Here is a 17066-nt window from a genome sequence, read left to right as displayed (position 1 = left end):
TCACGTGACTAGTATAAATAATGACACTAGTAAACAGAATGCCGTGTATCCTGACCATCAAAGAGGAGAGAATTTTCTGTGTATAAAAATTTTTGATGGAAAAAAAATCAGCTCATTACAAAGTTCTACATAAAACTGTCAAAATAATGACATGCAGATAAAATACTTAGATATATTTTAGAAGGGCTTCCCTGGTGGCTCAGACGGTAAAGAATCTGCCTTTCTTTAGATTTTAGAATCCCTGATAAAAAATATATTGTTATCAAAAGATAATTTAGAAAATATTGTCTAGTCCAAATAAAACTAAAACTTACATGTTTTCTCAAAGAAAGTTAAATGTTTAGAAACATCCAGCATGAGGAGAGCAAATCAGTTAATGCAATTCAAATGAATTTATGAAAATGCCAAAGGATATTTTTCTTTTGATTCTTGGGTACTTATAAAAATTATAAATCAGGATGGCCTAATTGATCTAGATTACTATACTATTATATTGTATATTACCTGAAGGTCTCAAATATTAGCCAATTAAACTATCTTTCAAAATACTGGAGAAACATTTAGGATAATCATTTACAAATTTGTTTTAGCAACCCATTTTACTAATGACTTTAGGGCTTTGGAAAAATAACCAAATGCTACTGAATTACAAGGAACACATATCAGAGATCATTAAAAGAAACTCCACAAAATAAAAAATCTACTTCCTTACAAGTTATATAATGTGCTACAAAGCTGGCCAGAAAGGGAGACCCATGAACTAAATTCAAATTCTGCCAGTAATGACTGTAGCTTAAACAGGCTTCTGTTCCTTTCTGGATAAAATCAGTGTATTGTGGGCTCCATGATGGTATATGCTGCTGCTGCTGCTAAGTCGCTTCAGTTGTGTCCGATTCTGTGTGACCCCATGGACGGCAGCCCACCAGACTCCTCCGTCCCTGGGATTCTCCAGGCAAGAACACTGGAGTGGGTTGCCATTTCCTTCTCCAAAGCATGAAAGTGAAAAGTGAAAGTGAAGTCGTTCAGTCGTGTCCGAGTCTTTGCGACCCCATGGACTGCAGCTTACCAGGCTCCTCCGTCCATGGGATTCTCCAGGCAAGAGTACTGGAGTGGGGTGCCATCGCCTTCTCCAGATGGTACATGAAGGAGTGCTGAATTAAATAGTTTCCAAGATGGTATCCAAGGTCATACACAGTTACAAGATTTTTTAAATCAGTCCTGCCCATCATTAGACACAGAAGAAAATCTCTGACTGTGGAGTTGGCAGAGAGGCACCTCGCTAGTGAAACAACTACTGAGGGTGTTATTCCTGAAGCCCAACAGGCTCCTTGCATTTCTGCCCACAACCCTCTCTGCTACTCCCAAGCACAGGTCTCCAGTCACTGCAGGGATACAAGGACAGTGCATGGCTGCAAACACAGATGTGCAGCCCTGGTTCCCGGCGACAACTACCCACAAGGACCAGCACAGAAGCCCGAGCAGCAGACACTCACTGGTGTTGGGCGGAGAGTTGTGCACACCTCATCCACATTCTACCCTTCCCAATGAACGGTATTCCTTCACTCCCCACTTTTATGTGATTCATGCCAAGAGGAAATTCTTATAAATAAGCTGTAGAAATAGGACCATCAGATACATGGGGTCACCCTGGCTGAAGGAGAACCTAGTGGTCTGCTGCCCTACAAAGAAGTCCAATGGGAACTTGGGGCCAAGGAGTTGGGGGAAGTCCCCCGAGATGCACTGTGAGATCCTGAGGTGGAGCTTTCTGGGCTATGGATTAGAAGGGCTATATTGATTTAGAATAACTTAATGCAAAGGACCTTCCAGAGGATTTTGCCAAAACATATTTTAAAGGAATTTAAATAAAACATCTGCAGTGATCCTTCAGCTTCATAGAATGTATATAGTAAACTAAGAGCCAACCTCTTAGTTTAAATGAGAAAACTTAAGTGCCAAGAGCTTTGAGGACATTCCCCAGGATCTTCATCTCCTAACCCCACTCAAGAGTAAACAGAAGGAACTTAAATGCCCTTCCCAGAGATGACAGATATCACTTTACACTCCTCAGATACTATTGAGGTATCAAGAAAAATCTTTGTCAAATTATCTGACTCTCTTCACTACATGTAAATTTCCAAATGCTTCCATTTATAATATTTATGTTCCAATTCTTTACAAATACTAAAAAAATCTTAAGACTTATACAATGTTGAGTCTTAGCCTGGTACGTGTCAAATCACTGAAATACACCAGTTTCTAAAAAGATGTAAAGAGTCTTCGTCTAAACAGAAGACTAAGATTTCAATAAACTGTGACACTAGTGGTAAAGAGCCTGCCTGCCAATGCAGGAGACATAAAAGATGTGGGTTCTATCCCTGGGTTGGGAAGATCCCCTGGAGGAGGGCATAGCTAACCATTCCAGTATTCTTGCCTGGAAAATCTCATGGACGGAGGAGCCTGGAGGGCTACAGTCCATGGGTTCGCCAAGAGTTGGACACGACTGATTCATTGATTGCAAAAGGCTGGATTTGAGGCAAGCTCAGTAGGGACTCTATAACGATTACAGAGCAGCAAGGAAGAGGCCTGCAGCATCAGAGTGAGGCAGAGGATGTGAGTTCTGCCTCCAGCATAAACTAGCTGAGTGATGTGGGGCAAGTTACTAAACCTCTCTGAACTTAGGTTTCCCTATCAATAAAAGAGAAGTAGTATTAATGCCATCATAATAATCTGAAAATAACTCAGTAATCATGCAATGTCCTGTGTAAATGTTAATTAGAGGTGACCTATTATTATTACATTACTGACATTTGTCAATTTATTTCTCGCAACAATTTTAACAGAAGGAACTATGGAACAATGTTTACAGTGATGGAAATGGGAGTCTTGAGAGGTAAAGTGATTTTCCAAGGGTACTCATGGTGCAACCTGATCCGTAATATTGTAAGTGCCACACAAGCAGAACCCAGGAAAGGAGAAACCAGTGTTGCCAAATCCAAAACAGAGAGATGTTACACGAATATAACCAGTGTAACAGCTAGAGCCAAATACATAGTCCATAAACTGTGAGTATGAGTGACAGGACTGCACCTGAACATTTCTACAACTCAAACTGTGCAAGGATGCAGACTGACAGGCAAGCTCAACGGGTCTGACTTAAATAATTACTGATGTTTAACAGAAAGAGGCTTAACTGTTTTTACAGCCCAAACTGCATTTGCTGTGTAAGAAACAGTATCTGAGTAGACTGAATTTCTCAACAGGCTTTCCTAAGCACCTTCAAGGCCAGGGAATAAAGCAAGGTTCAGGGTAGAAAAAACTACTGCTATTCTGTATTTTTCCCTACCTCAGATATAAAATATGGCTACAGTGTAATCATTTTATAAGCAGTATTTTTTTTTTCCGGTCTGAGAAATAGATTACATACCCTGTGCTTAAGGTCTTGGGATGTCTTTGTTTTTCATTTTTATCAGCCCTCCATTAAAAGAAGTGTTGCATCTACAAGAAATAGGATGGCAATTTTAAATAGACTATTATCTTATGTTTTTGAACACTAAAAGTTTATGCATAACTGCTCTAAAATATAGCATGAGATAAGCAACATTACGCTCATTGTATTGAGACATTGCATGGAAAAGACAGGTCTATTTTTCCCTAGGGAATTAACAATGATGTAGAGGTTTTAGGATGCTATATTCAGTCAGACTACTTTGATTTAGCTACAAGAATGTTACTGTCTGTGTAAAGGAGAGAGTTTAAGTTAGTTACGAGTCTTACATCTATAAGTTAGTATACAATATTTTACATCATGATTAAAATATAATAGGACAGAGTAAAAACATAGTATAATAAAAGTTTTTGTATTGATCTTCATATTTTATTACTATAATTTCTGCTGTTTTTAGACAGGTGATGAATCTCATTGTATCATCATGTGTTTTGGATGGCAGGTACCCAGTGCAAAGATGGGAGACTTCAGAGAATCATTACTCCATGTTTTTAATTTATTTATAGTACAGGTGGCTTGAAAAGATTAAATAAACACCAATCGATTATTTAGTATTGGCTGAAAGAATATAAAGTGGTAAGAGAATGCTGGGACACAGCACAGGCTGACCTCATTTTATTATGGTCCGCTTTGTTGTGCTTCACAGATATTGCATGTTTTATAAATTGAAAGTCTGCGGCAACCCTGTATCAATCAAATCTATCAGTACCATTCTTCCAACAGCATTTGGAGACTTCATGTCTCGGTGTTATATTTTGGCTATTCTCACAATATTTCAAACTTTCTCATTATTATATTTGATAGGTGATCTGTGCGTATTTCTGCTTTATTGACTCTGACAGCCTCTGACTGTGTGGATCACAGTCAACTGTGGAAAATTCTGAAAGAGATGGGAATACCAGACCACCTGATCTGCCTCTTGAGAAATCTGTATGCAGGTCAGCAAGCAACAGTTAGAACTGGACATGAAACAACAGACTGGTTCCAAATAGGAAAAGGAGTACGTCAAGGCTGTATATTGTCACCCTGCTTATTTAACTTATATGCAGAGTACATCATGAGAAATGCTGGACTGGAGAAACACAAGCTGGAATCAAGATTTCCGGGAGAAATATCAATACCCTCAGATATGCAGATGACACCACCCTTATGGCAGAAAGTGAAGAGGAACTCAAAAGCCTCTTAATGAAAGTGAAAGTGGAGAGTGAAAAAGTTGGCTTAAAGCTCAACATTCAGAAAACGAAGATCATGGCATCTGGTCCCATCACTTCATGGGAAATAGATGGGGAAACAGTGTCAGACTTTATTTTTCTGGGCTCCAAAATCACTGCAGATGGTGACAGCAGCCATGAAATTAAAAGACACTTACTCCTTGGAAGGAAAGTTATGACCAACCTAGATAGCATATTCAAAAGCAGAGACATTACTTTGCTAACAAAGGTCCGTCTAGTCAAGGCTATGGTTTTTCCTGTGGTCACGTATGGATGTGAGAGTTGGACTGTGAAGGCGGCTGAGCATGGAAGAATTGATGCTTTTGAACTGTGGTATTGGAGAAGACTCTTGAGAGTCCCTTGGATTGCAAGGAGATCCAACCAGTCCATTCTGAAGGACATCAGCCCTGGGATTTCTTTGGAAGGAATGATGCTAGAGCTGAAACTCCAGTACTTTGGCCGCCTCATGCGAAGAGTTGACTCATTGGAAAAGACTCTGATGCTGGGAGGGATTGGGAGCAGGAGGAGAAGGGGACGACAGAAGATGAGATGGCTGGGTGGCATCACTGACTCGATGGACATGAGTCTGAGTGAACTCCGGGAGTTGGTGATGGACAGGGAGGCCTGGTGTGCTGCGATTCATGGGGTCGCAAAGAGTCAGACACGACTGAGTGACTGATCTGATCTGATCTGATCTGAGATCAGTGATATCTGATGTTACTACTGTAATTGTTTTGGGGGAGCCACGAATCTCGCCCACATGACAATGAACTTGATAAACTGCTGACTGCTCTGTCAACCAGGCACTCCCCTGTCTCTCTTTCCTTGGGCTTCCCTATTTCCTGAGACACAAAAATACTGAAATCAGGACAATTAATAACCTAAAATGGCCCCTAAGCATTGAACTGAAAGGAAGAGACAGACTCTAAATAAAAAACTAGAAATGGCTGAGCTTAGTGAGGAAGTTCACGTGGAAAGCTAGGCCTCTTTGCACCAAACAGCTGAGTTGTGGATGCAAAGGAAATGTTCTTGAAGGAAATTAGAAGTGCCACTGCAATGAACACACAAAGAGAAACAGCATTACTGTCGATACGGAGAAAGCTTCAGTGGTCTGAATAAAGTCATATCAGACACAATATCCTGTTAAGCCAAATCCAGAGGAAGACCCTAACTCTCTTCACTTGTATGAAGGCTGTGAGAGGTGAGGCAGCTATAGAAGAAAAGTCTGAAGCTAGCACAGGCTAGGTCATGAGGTTTTAGGTAAGAAGCCATCTCCATAACATGAAAGTGCAAGGTGAAGCAACAAGTGCTGACATAGAGGCTGTAGCAAGTTATCCAGAAGATCTAGCTCAGACAATTAATAAGAGTGGGTTACACCAACCACCAAATTTTCAATGTAGATTAAACAGCCTTACATTGGCAGAAGCCATCTAGGACTTTCATAGCTAGAGAGAAGTCCATGCCTGGCTCCAAAGCTTCAAAGGATAGGCTGATTGTCTTGGCTAGGGGCTAACTCAGTTGGTAACTTTAAGATGAAGCCAGTGCTCAATTACCATTCTCAGAATCCTATGGCCTTAAGTATTAGGCTCAATTGCTCTGTGTGGGCTCTATAAATTAACCAAAAAAAAGCACAGATAAGAGTACATCTATTTACAACCTGGTTTACTGAATATTTTAAGCCTACTATTGAGACTTACTCCCCAGAAAAAGATTCCTTTCAAAATATTCCTCTTCATTGAAAAGGTACCTTGTCACCCAAGAGCTATGATGGAGATATACATTGAGATTAATGTTGTTTTCACATCTGCTAACACACATCCATGAATTAGCCTATGGATCAAGGACTAATTTTGAATTTCAAGTCTTATTATTTAAGAAATACATTTTGTAAGGCTATAACTACCATATAGTGATTCCTCTGATGAAGAAGGCTTGGTAACTGTAAAAATAATCTTCAAATTTTCATGAAAATACAAGACTCCCAAATAGTCAAGACAATCTTAAGAAAGAAAAACAACACTGGAGTCATCATGCTTCCTGATTTCAAATCATATCACAAAGCTATGACAATCAAAACAGTATGATATGGAACAAAACAGACACACACATCAATGGAACAGAATAAAAATCCTAAAAATGAACCCACACTTACAAGGGCTATTAGTCTATGAAAAGGAGGGAAGAATATAAAATGGAGGAAAAGACAGCTTTTTCAATAAATGGTATTGGGAAAACTGGACAGCTACATGCAAAAGAATCGAACTGGATTACTCTCTCACACCATACACAGACACAAAAATTAAAAATGGATTAAAGACTTAAATAAGTAGGAACTAAAACTCCAGAAAGAATGAAGGGATGGAGACAAAGCAAAAACAATACCCAGTTGTGGATGTGACTGGTGATAGAAGCAAGGTCCGATGCTGTAAAGAGCAATATTGCATAGGAACCTGGAATGTTGGGTCCATGAATCAAGGCAAATTGGAAGTGGTCAAACAGGAGATGGCAAGACTGAACGTCAACATTCTAGGAATCAGCAAATTAAAATGGACTGGAATGGGTGAATTTAACTCAGATGACCATTATATCTACTACTGCGGGCAGGAATCCCTTAGAAGAAATGGAGTAGCCATCATGGTCAACAAAGGGTCCGATATGCAGTACTTGGATGCAATCTCAAAAATGACAGAATGATCTCTGTTCGTTTCCAAGGCAAACCATTCAATATCTCAGTAATCCAAGTCTATGCCCCAACCAGTAATGCTAAAGAACCTGAAGTTGAATGGTTCTATGAAGACCTACAAGACCTTTTAGAACTAACACCCAAAAAAGATGTCCTTTTCATTATAGGGGACTGGAATGCAAAAGTAGGAAGTCAGGAAACACCTGGAGTAACAGGCAAATTTGGCCTTGGAATACGGAATGAAGCAGGACAAAGGCTAATAGAGTTCTGCCAAGAGAATGCACTGGTCATAGCAAACACCCTCTTCCAACAACACAAGAGAAGACTCTACACATGGACATCACCAGATGGTCAACATTAAAATCAGACTGATTATATTCTTTGCAGCCAAAGATGGAGAAGCTCTACACAGTCAGCAAAAACAAGACCAGGAGCTGACTGTGGCTCAGATCATGAACTCCTTATTGCCTAATTCAGACTTAAACTGAAGAAAGTAGGGAAAACCACTAGATCATTCAGGCTTGACCTAAATCAAATTCCTTATGATTATACAGTGGAAATGAGAAATAGATTTAAGGGACTAGATCTTATAGAGTGCCTGAAGAACTATGGAATGAGGTTTGTGACACTGTGCAGGAAACAGGGATCAAGACCAACCCTACGAAAAAGAAATGCAAAAAAGCAAAATGGCTGTCTGGGGAGGCCTTACAAATAGCTGTGAAAAGAAGAGAAGTGAAAAGCAAAGGAGAAAAGGAAAGATATAAGTATCTGAATGCAGAGTTCTAAAGAATAGCAAGGAGAGATAAGAAAGCCTTCCTCAGAGATCAATGCAAAGAAATAGAGGAAAACAACAGAATAGGAAAGACTAGAGATCTCTTCAAGAAAATCAGAGATACCAAGGGAACATTTCATGAAAAGATGGGCTCAATAAAGGACAGAAATGGTATGGACATAACAGAAGCAGAAGATATTAAGAAGAGGTGGCAATAATACACAGAATAACTGTACAAAAAAGAGCTTCACGACCCAGATAATCACGATGGTGTGATCACTGACCCAGAGCCAGACATCCTGGAATGTGAAGTCAAGTGGGCCTTAGAAAGAATCACTAGGAACAAAGCTAGTGTAAGTGATGGAATTCCAGTGGAGCTATTTCAAATCCTGAAAGATGATGCTGTGAAAGTGCTGCACTCAATATGCCAGCAAATTTGGAAAACTCAGCAGTGGCCATAGGACTGGAAAAGGTCAGTTTTCATTCCAATCCCAAAGAAAGGCAATGTCAAAGAATGCTCAAACTACCACACAATTGCACTCATCTCACACGCTACCAAAGTAATGCTCAAAATTCTCCAAGCCAGGCTTCAGCAATACGTGAACCATAAACTTCCAGATGTTCAAGCTGGTTTTAGAAAAGGCAGAGGAACCAGAGATCAAATTGCCAACATCCGCTGGATCATGGAAAAAGCAAGAGAGTTCCAGAAAAACATCTATTTCTGCCTTATTGACTATGCCAAAGCCTTTGACTGTGCGTTACAATAAACTGTGGAAAATTCTGAAAGAGATGGGAATACCAGACCACCTGACTTGCCTCTTGAGAAACCTATATGCAGGTCAGGAAGCAACAGTTAGAACTGGACATGGAACAACAGACTGGTTCCAAATAGGGAAAGGAGTACATCAAGGCTGTATATTGTCACCCTGCTTATTTAACTTATATGCAGTGTACATCATGAGAAACGCTGGGCTGGAAGAAACACAAGCTGGAATCAAGATTGCCAGGAGAAATAACAATAACCTCAGATATGCAGAGGACACCACCCTTATGGCAGAAAGTGAAGAGGAAAAAAGCCTCTTGATGAAAGTGAAAGAGGAGAGTGAAAAAGTTGGCTTAAAGCTCAACGTTCAGAAAACTAAGATCATGGCATCTGGTCCCATCACTTCATGGGAAAGAGATGGGGAAACAGTGGAAACAGTGCCAGACTTTATTTTTTTGGGCTCTAAAATCACTGCAGATGGTGACTGCACCCATGAAATTAAAAGACGTTTACTCCTTGGAAGAAAAGTTATGACCAACCTAGATAGCATATTCAAAAGCAGAGACATTACTTTGCCAACAAAGGTCCATCTAGTCAAGGCTATGGCATTTCCAGTGGTCATGTATGGATGTGAGAGTCGGACTGTGAAGAAAGCTAAGCGCTGAAGAATTGATGCTTTTGAACTGTGGAGTTGGAGAAGACTCTAGAGAGTCCGTTGGACTGCAAGGAGATCCAACCAGTCCATTCTGAAGGAGATCAGCCCTGGGATTTCTTTGGAAGGAATGATGCTAAAGCTGAAACTCCAGTACTTTGGCCACCTCATGCAAAGAGTTGACTCATTGTAAAAGACTCTGATGCTGGGAGGGATTGGGGGCAGGAGGAGAAGGGGACGATGGAGGATGAGATGGCTGGATGGCATCACCGACTCGATGGACGTGAATTTGAGTGAACTGCAGGAGCTGGTGATGGACAGGGAGGCCTGGCGTGCTGCAGTTCACGGGGTTGCAAGGAGTTGGACACGACTGAGCAACTGAACTGAACTGAACTGAAAATCATGAAACTTGTAAAAGAAAACATATGCAATAAGCCTGTTGATAGCAATCTTAGTAATATTTTGGAGGTATATGTCTCCTCAGGCCAGGAAACAAAAGCAAAAATAAGCTAATTTGATTTAATATAACTAAGAAGTTTTTGTACAGCAAAGGAAATTATTAACAAAACAAAAATGCCACTTATTGAATAGGAGGAGAAATCTGCAAACAATATATCTGGTAAGGGGTTAATATCCAAAATACACACAGTATATACAAATAAGTCATACAATTAAACATAAAAAAATACAAACCAACTGATTGAAAAATGGGCAGGTGATCTGAATGGATATTTTTTTCAAAGAAGACATACAGATGGCAACTTGCACATCAAAAGATGTTTAACAGCACTAATTATCAGGTAACTGCAAATCAAAACCACAATGAGATACCATTTCACACCTGTTAGAATGGCTATTGCCAAAAAGAAATAATAAGTATTGGCAAGGATGTGGCAAAAAGGAAACCTCTGGGCACTGCTGGTGGGAAGGTAAACTGGTGCAGCTAGTATGCTGAATGGTATAGAGAGTCTGAGCTCAAAAGATGAAAAAAACACAACTACCACATTACCAGCAATTCCACTTCAGTCAAGTATCCAGTCAAAGAAAATGAAAAACTAACTAGAAAAGATAAATGCACCCTTATGTTCACTGCAGCATTATTTAACAATAGGCAAGATATGGGGCAACTCAAGCAACCGTCAACAGATGAATGGATAAAGATGTGATACACACATACTCACACACACATCAGAATACTATTCAGCCACAAAGAAAGAAATCTTGCCTTTGCAACAACATGGATGGACCTAGAGGATATTATGCTAAGTGAAATAAGTCAAACAAATCCTACTTATATATGAAATCTAAAACACAAAACAAATGAACAAACCTAACAATGGTCATAGATACAAACAGCTGTTTGCCAGAAGGGAAAGTGTTAGGGGGAGGAAAGAAGTAGGTGAGGGAAATTAAGAGGTTCAAACTTCCAGCTGCAAAATAAATGAGTCACTGGAATGAAATGTAATGCAGGAATACTGTCATCAAAAACTATGTAATATCTTTTTATCTGTGATACATTGTAACTAGATTTATCAGAGTGATCAATTTGAGATGCATAGAAATAGTGAATAACTGTGCTGTGTAACAGAAACTAACATAATGTGGTAGGTCAAATATATTTCAAAAACAAACTCATAGAAAAAGAGATGAAATTTGTGGTTATCAGATGTGGCGGGGTTGGGGGTGTGGATTTGATGAAGGCAGTCAAAAGGTAAACTTCAAGTTAAAAGACACAAATGAGAACTAGAAATGTAATGTACAGTGTGATAAATATAATTCACATTGCTGTATGTTATATTTGAAAGTTGTTGAGGTAAACCCTAAGCATTCTCATCACAAGAAAGATAGTTCTATTTCTTTAATTTTGTATGTATCTATATGAGATAATCGACATTTACTAAACTTATTGTGACAATCATTCATGATGTATATAGGTCAAATCATGCTGTACACCTTAAACTTACAGGGCTCTATGTCAATTATGGGGCTTCCAGGTGGTGCTGGTGGTAAAGAACCCACCTGCTAATGCTAGAGATATAAGAGACATAGGTTCAGTCCCTGGTTTGGGAAGATCCCCTGGAGGAGGGCATGGCAACCCACTCCAGTATTCTTGCCTGGAGAATCCCCATGGACAGAGAAGCCTGGCAGGCTACAGCCCATGGGGTCACAGAGTTGGACATGACTGAAGTGACTTAACACATGTCAATTATATCTCAATAAAAATGGAAGGAAAAAATAATTCTTATCAAAAAAAAAAAAAACATACATACATTTTTAAGGCTATAGCTGCCACAGGCAGTGATTCCACTCATGGATCTGGGCAGAGTCAACTGCAAGCATTCTAGAAAATATTTACCACTCCAGATGCCATTAAGCACATCAGAGATTCATGGGAAGAGGCCAAAATACCAACATTAACAGGAGTTCGGAAGAACTTGATTCCAGCTGTCATGGATGACTTACTTTGAGGGATCCAAGAATTCAGCAGAGGGAAGGAACTACAGATATGGTGGTAGTACTAAAAAAAAGTAGAATTTGATTGATATGGAGCCCAAAGACGTGACTGGATTGGTGCAATATCATGATAAAACTTAACAGATGAGGAATCACTTTTACAGATGAGCAAAGAAAGTGGTTTGCTGAGATGGAATCTACTCCTGGTGAAGATGCTGTGAAGATTGTTGAAATGACAAGAAAAGATTTAGAATATAACATAAACAGCTGATAAAGCAGTGGCAGGGATTTTGAGAAGATGCAACATTTTAACAGAAGTTCTACTGTGGATTAAATTCTATCAAACAGCATCGCATGCTGCAGAGAAGTTGTTCATGAAAGGAAGAGTCAATAGACACAAACTTCATTGTTGTCTTGATTGAAGAAATTATCACAGCCAGCCCAAACTTTAGCAACCACCACTCTGGTGGTTCAGATGGTAAAGAATCCGCCTACACCTGGGCTTGATCCCTGGGTAGGGAAGTTCCCCTGGAGAAGGGAACGGCTATCCACTCCAGTATTCTGGCCTGGAGAATTACATGGACAGAGGAGCCTGGTGGGCTACAGTCCATGGGGTTGCAAAGAGTTGCACATGACCGAGCAACTTTCACTTTTCACCCTGATCAGCCAGCAGCTGTCAACATGGAGGTAAGACCCTCTATCAGCAAAAAGCCTATGACTTGCTGAAGGCTTAGATGACAGCTAGCGTTTTTCGGTCATGAAGCATTTTTTAATTAAGGCATGTACATTTTTTTTTAGACATAATGCTATTGCAGAATTAACAGACTATGGTATAGTGCAAATGAAACTTTCACAGGCTCTGAAACAAAAAAATTTATATGACTGACTTTATTTCTATATTCCCTTTATTGTGGTTGTCTGCAACTGAACCCACAATATCTCCAAGGTAAGCCTGTAGCTCCTCTTTAAATGACAACTATTATTATCATTAAAAACACCTGCCTCCTACCATTCTTTTTTTTTTTTTTTTAACCTTCCTGAGTTGGGAAGTGGCTGGGAGGGAAGTGTAAGGCTTAGAATTGACCGTGGGACTAGAGCCACAGTACCTAGCTTAAATCTTACCTCCAAGGCTTACTTACTGTGTGACCTTGGGCTTTTACCTTTCAGTTCCTCAGCTTTCTCATACGTAAAATAAGGATGAATCCTTCAGGGTGAGTAAAGGGAAGACTGAATTTATACATACAAAGTGCTCAAGATGAGCAATGAGTCCTGGTCCTCTCCTTACCCTGAGGGTCTCCTTTGATAGGTCCATCTAGACATCATTTAAACATGCCTTTTCTTCTCATCCTACCAAGCCCTGGAGGGTTGGAATTGAGTTTTTATTTTATCAACTTTAAAATGCCAATTTTAAACTATACGTCTAGCACATAGGAGCTTTTCAAAAAACATAGAATTCTAAACTTAACTAGTCCCAGAAATACTTCAGTTCAGTTCAGTCGCTCAGTTGTGTCCGACTCTTTGCAACCCCATGACTCGCAGCACGCCAGGCCTCCCTGTCCATCACCAACTCCCAGAGTTCACTCAGACTCACGTCCATTGAGTCGGTGATGCCATCCAGCCATCTCATCCTCCATCGTCCCCTTCTCCTCCTGCCCCCAATCCCTCCCAGCATCAGAATCTTTTCCAATGAGTCAACTCTTCGCTTGAGGTGGCCAAAGGACTGGAGTTTCAGCTGTAGCATCATTCCTTCCAAAGAAATCCCAGGGCTGATCTCCTTCAGAATGGACTGGTTGGATCTCCTTGCAGTCCAAGGGACTCTCAAGAGTCTTCTCCAACACCACAGTTCAAAAGCATCAATTCTTCAGCGCTCAGCCTTCTTCACAGTCCAACTCTCACATCCATACATGACCACTGGAAAAACCACAGCCTTGACTAGATGGACCTTTGTTGGCAAAGTAATGTTTCTGCTTTTGAATATGCCTGTCTAGGTTGGTCATAATTTTTCTTCCAAGGAGTAAGTGTCTTTTAATTTCATGGCTGCAGTCACCATCTGCAGTGATTTTGGAGCCCCCAAAAATAAAGTCTGACACTGTTTCCACTGTTTCCCCATCTATTTCCCATGAAGTGATCTTCAAATACTTGGTATGGTTCAAAAGAGCAGGGACCCGAGACTGCCCCACGGGGCAACCCTTTATGTAGTTCATCTGAAAAAGGATGGAGGTCCTTCATAAAAAGTCTGGACTAGAGTCCTGCATTTATACTTTGCTTTTTGGTGTTAGTGTTTAATTTTGTTGTGGCTGTTTTAAACCATGCCTCCCCACTGGACTATAAGCTCCAGAAGAGCAGAGTTCTAAAACAAACACAGAAGTCGGCTTTCTTCCACTTGCCCCTCCAGCTCCCTTCTCTACCTTCTCTCTGCTCAGCCAGGAGGCTGATGTGTAGAAATTCCATCAGTGAGTCCCCTCATCTTCCAGCTCCCTGTGATGTGTGGAGCCTGGGAACCACAGCAAGAGACCAGAGGCAGAAAGTAATGAAAAGCAATGGTCTCTGTTCCCCAGAGTTCTGACCTGAAGGGTCCTCTCAAGAGGGCTTTCTCTCTGGGACTCTGAAAATATGTTTTCTTCTGAGTACTTTTGGACCTGGAGTGGTAACAGCTCTACTCTTACTGGTCCCAGGGTGCTGTAACTTCTCTCCACTTTCCCTGAGCTTTGCTCAAAAAGTCTGTTTCTTAAACCCTCTAGGAATAATCTAGTTTGAGGGGGCCATCTGTTTCCTGCTGGAACCTGGATCAATGCAGCACTGTAGGTGCGTAGCGGGGAGCCATAAAACCACTCTGCAACCAGACAGCAACTACTTCTCTTGCACGCCCAGTTGGGACCCAATGCTTTACCCTCAGAACTCCTAAATGACTCCAGTATCTATCAATCTAATTCTGAAATGATAAAGGTGTCCTTATTCATTCTTTTCCTTCAGGAAATTCTTTTAAGAGAAAAGATCTTGGCTACAATCTAGGAATGATTTTCTGTTTCTTATTTTTATTTTGGTTTTATTTTTTACTTTTTAGAGGCACATTTTTACTTATTTTATTATTATGCTCATGTTTAACATTAACTATAGCTGATAATATAATCTGGGAATAAAGCAGTACATTTTTCAAAAGAGGTTTGGGTCTTTTTTTTTTTTTTTTTTTCAGTGAGTAAGTGAATGAGAGAGTTTAAAATAGACTTAGAAACATGCCATTAACAATTATTTTATATTATACTTAATGTAAAATAATTTGAGATAATACAGATATAATGGAAATGCTTCTGCTTTTCACTGTGTATTTCCTTCAATCTAGCCCGATGTTACAGGAACTTTACAATACATTTGGGAGTAAGCAACTGATACTCATTTACAATGAACTTCTGTTTCTACATATTATTTCTGGAGATTCGTCTTTGGAATTATGAAAGTATACAGCAAATTACTATGTTAATTTCTTTTCTTCTGCAGGTGTAGTCTTACTGTTATACAACTCGCTATTGTTCATAAATCAATATTTCCATTTGGTGAGGAAGATTTTCTACTAAAGGCTTTGTCCTATTTCTGTGTATTTAGGCTTCCGAAGGGACTGATATTCAGGAAGAAAGTAAACAGTAGAAATAGGGAAGAAAAAACCCCTGTAAAACAAAGTGATAATAAAGCTCTTCATCAGGCTTCCCTGGGGGCTCAGTGGTAAAGAAGTCACCTGCCAATGTAGGAGACATGGCTTGATCCTTGGTCTGGGAAGATCCCATGTGCCACAGAGGACTTAAACCCTTGCCCTACAACTACTGAGTGTGTGCTCTAGAGCCTGGGAACCTCAGCTACTGAGCCCAGGCACTGCAACTACTGAGCAAGTGCCCCGCAACGAGAGAAGCCATTGCAGCGAGAAGCCTGCACACTGCAACCAAGAGTAGCCCCTGTCGCTGCAACTAGAGAACAGCCTGCCCCCAGCAATGAAGACCCAGCACAGCCCAAAATAAATAAATTATATTAAAAAGTCAAGCTCTTTGTCACAAACAGAACTACACCCAGAAAAGCTTAGCAGTGAAGTCTACATCTTCTCTACTTAAAAATAAGGTTTGACATTAACCATGTGTACTTCTCATCTTGTTTTCATCTACCTTTGTATTTTGTCTTCTTTTTTATGACCATTATTCCGGATATTATACAAAACAGCCAAATGCAACAGGGGTAAATACCTGTACTAAGTCAGTCAGTTTTATTCTGCCTTGTCCTAATGTTTTAACAAAACTGACAATAACAGTCAGAAGATCTCTCTCAGGGAGTTGAATAAGCTGCATTTAACAAAACTGACTGGCTGTGTATGCTCCTGTTTTCGGGGAAGGCGCTATAAAGCCAACTGCACATAATTGGATGAGTGACGATGGTAGTAAAGTCAGAAAATGGACTAAATGTTTACCTTGCAGATGTGCATGTTTTGGGAAATACGCTATTTTCTGCTGCTGTTGCTGTGTCCGTTTAACCACAATGAAGTGGTCAAGGAAGCGGGTGCTTGTTTCCACGAAAGTTCAGGGGTTGACTGGTTGATTAAAACCCTCTCAAGGGCAGGAATGCACTTCAAGATTCATATAAGTGCTGGTTTGTCGCTCTCCCACCTGATATAACCATGTTTCATCAATCTAGTGGCATATTTGAAGAAATGTCACTTACAATTATTGGTGTTTTACAACTGCTGTTGGCCAGCAAGGTTGACATAAAGGTTCTGTCAGGGCAGGCCAGGCCAGGCCTTGGGGTTGGCATTTTATCTGCTGCAGAGTCGGGGCAACACAAACTTGCAGAGGCATATTTGGTAGAAATGATGATCTCAGTAGTGGACAAACGGGAAGAATTAAGTAGTTCCACTGACCTGAGGATACAGTCATGGTTGGGGAAAGCAGAGTTATGGCTGAAGCTTCATGCACATGCAGAGAAAACCAGAGAGAATCCAGGCTATTCACACTTTTACCCATACCAAAGGTTATACAAATATATATGAAAG

General features: G+C 40.2%; 1 protein-coding gene across 4 annotated transcripts in view; it reads right to left on the bottom strand.

Annotated features, from left to right (window-relative positions):
• NWD2 (NACHT and WD repeat domain containing 2) overlaps positions 1-17066 on the bottom strand; it is a 255310-nt gene that overhangs the window by 183739 nt on the left and 54505 nt on the right. Inside the window, exon 2 of one of the 4 annotated variants that reach the window (XR_008717090.1) lies at positions 3425-3495. The exons of the other annotated variants lie outside the window; for them this stretch is intronic. The gene's annotated coding sequence lies outside the window, so the exon portion shown is untranslated. The remainder of the gene's footprint in view (positions 1-3424; positions 3496-17066) is intronic. 4 annotated transcript variants of the gene reach the window in all.

This window comes from Bubalus kerabau, chromosome 7, assembly GCF_029407905.1.
Source record: "Bubalus kerabau isolate K-KA32 ecotype Philippines breed swamp buffalo chromosome 7, PCC_UOA_SB_1v2, whole genome shotgun sequence".
Taxonomy (NCBI): Eukaryota; Metazoa; Chordata; class Mammalia; order Artiodactyla; family Bovidae; genus Bubalus; species Bubalus kerabau.
The sequence above is the reverse complement of the archived record's forward strand: the minus strand, read 5'-3'. Positions and strand labels throughout refer to the sequence as shown.